Below are 2,898 nucleotides of genomic sequence, written 5' to 3'. Positions count from 1 at the left end.
AGCACACCTAGAGCTCATTTGGACACTAGGAAGGCCTCCAAAAGTGGGTCCAAATAGGCGCTACGCATAGAGAATCAGGCGCGGTGCATAGAGGAAAAATTGCCAGTTTGACCAAGTTTTGCTCTGTTTTTCGCCCAGCTTTGGCTAGTTTGACTTTTTCACTTTCCTAATGGCAAATTTGTGATGTAATTTGATGAAAATTGATGGATCATGATGTAAATATGTTAAATTTTCACTTGTAGAGGTAGATTCATCAGTTTAAAGGTTGTTTGAAACTGAATGAATCAGTTCCCTTGTTTATAGAGGCATGTTGTTATGTTGCATGGTTTCTAGTTCTCAATTTAGAATTAGTTGAAACAGCTCCTAAACATGTGTGCTCGACCCCTAGAGGCAAGGATGAGTTATGTTTGTCTATGTTATGTTGTTTTTCAGTCATTAGCATGGTTGTACTCTTGAGGAAGAAAGGAACTTCGTTGTACACTCATATTTTCATTTTGGCTAAGGAATTGAGACCAGGATTTGCACAACTCTTTGGGATTCATGTGGAAATGTGTCTTGGTACAGTGATTTTCTTTGTAATTTGAATTTTCTTATATTTCATGTATGCCATTCTCTATCCTGTTTCTTCTGAACTAAAAAAACAAGAGTGTAAGTAGAATCCATTGAAATTGCAGTGCTCTACTTGAGGTTTGCTTTAGTTTCTTAATGTTTTCAGCTGTTTGGAGAGGATCCATGAGTTTTATTTCCCTCTTTAGCTCCTCACCTGTGTAATCCTTCCACCTCATTTGATTTGAAGTGCCAAAATCAGTTTCCTACCTTGCCCCATTGAGATCTCTGCAGGACTGAGCCTCAATCCCTGCACCCAAAATCTATCTTTCCATCTGAGCCAACAAAATCATCATTTTATTCAATAAAACTCTATTACACATATACCTAGCCTAAGATCAAAAGATATTTCATTCATCTCAAGGCTTCATTGATCATAATTTGTTGAGATTGACCCGGAGAGAGCCCTCTCGTGACCTGGTAGGGCTAGCCACCAGGCTGAGCGTGGTTTGATGTTGGCCCTGGATCCTACCTTTTCAACCTGAAGGAAATCTAGGCTCTAACATAGTGGTGACCATACTGGGGAAGAAATAGTTTGTTTGTTAGTGTTCTTCGTTTTATAAACTATAGACGGAGTCTGAAGATTAGCCAGATAGCCTTCGAAACGCTTTTGCTTTGCATTAGCGCAAGTAGATAAAAGCTACTTCAGTCAATCTCTGGTCTAGTCTTATAAACGGAACATCTGGCCTACAAATTTCCCCAGTACATGAATCAAGTTAGATCTGATTGTTGACGGTGGATAACAGTCAGACACATATGAAGGCTGAAATCATTCACCTGGCGACTCCAGTGTCGAAGAATCCCAAGGTTCAAAATTGTTATGGCGACTCTACTCTTCAAGAACTAGTATCCTAAAGAATCTCTTGGTGAAGTCATTGTTATCAAAATGGTTTCGCTGGATCGAAGGTATGCTCCCATGAGCAGAGATCACATTCCAGGTTTTCCAAATAAAATTCCTAAGGTAGACTGGCAAAGGAATTTGCCTATGTTTAAAGATGATGATAGGAAGGATGTTGCCTTACATCTGGTTAGATTTCACATACATATTCGCAAGTTGAAGGTTGATTTTCCTGAAGATTGTTTGACGAAGATATTCATGGCCACTCTGGAAGGTGAAGCCCGATATTTGTATGAAAGTTTGCCGCCTGCTTGTATTTACTGTTTAAAGGATTTTCATACCATGTTCTTTGAGAAGTATAAAGAATCTTATGCATCCTTAACCTTAGTTCAGAACTGTTGTAGCCATGTTCATAGTTTTATTGAAAATATTGAAAATTTTTATGAAGATGATGACTTCATGGATGATAAGATCATGGAAGCCCTGTATGAAAATCCATTTCAACAGCATAAAGAGAGTGATACTTATCAAGATGATCAGGAAAATTTGCAGCAGGATCAAAATCTTAGTACGGCAGAAGATGATGAAAGAGAAGGTTTTATTTCAGATCTGTCCATAGAAGAAGATAGCATGTAGGAAAGTCAAGTTTCAATCTTAGAATGTGATAAAGTCAAGTCGGTTATTTCAGATCTAGATTCAGATCGTGATGATGAAAAGTACCTTGGTCTGAATTCCATGAAGGAGAGCTCTGTTGTTGAGATCATCTGGAATGAAGAAGATAGAGTTATTGACCCAAGTGTTCTCATTTCATTAGAACCAAGCCTGCATGAGGAGGTAATCCGGTCATTTTATGAAAAACAAGATGAGATATTTGTTCAAGTAAGTGAAAAATCCTCTTTCGATAACTCAGTGGTAAATGATAATTTGATTGCCATGTCATATGAAGATGATCAACAATGTTTTCAAATTTCAGAAGATCAGGGAATTGAGGACTGTCATTCAGATTTTTCATGTTTTGAAATGTTATTTCAAGAAGACAAAAATCACTTGATCAAAACAAAACAGAAAGTATTATCTCCTCTGTCTGAAGATGAAATAGATCAACTCCTAAAAGGTCAGGTTACAGCTCAAGCTAATGCAGGTCTGCAGTGTGCACATGGTCAAGAAAGTGTTGGTGAAACTTTTTCTTCTTTTGAAAATGATGACAGTCTTGTAATTAGCTTTATAGATCAGCAAACAGATAATATTTTCTTTCATGAAGGTGATAAGGTTGTCATGTATGATGATCTTGAAGATTTTTTTTCTGTTTAAGAATGACCTAGACCATGAAGTTGAGGGATATGATCTTGAGAGAGACAATATGCCAAAATTTCTCATGGCTAAGGAATTTACAGCTAACACTCAGATGGAAGAAGCTTATACCTCTCTGTGCCTTCCTATCACTCAGCAACTAG

This window comes from Pinus tabuliformis, chromosome 4_1 (assembly GCF_031772625.1).
Source record: "Pinus tabuliformis cultivar Carrire ecotype Pingquan chromosome 4_1, CPIR1, whole genome shotgun sequence".
Taxonomy (NCBI): domain Eukaryota; kingdom Viridiplantae; phylum Streptophyta; class Pinopsida; order Pinales; family Pinaceae; genus Pinus; species Pinus tabuliformis.
The sequence above is the reverse complement of the archived record's forward strand: the minus strand, read 5'-3'. Positions refer to the sequence as shown.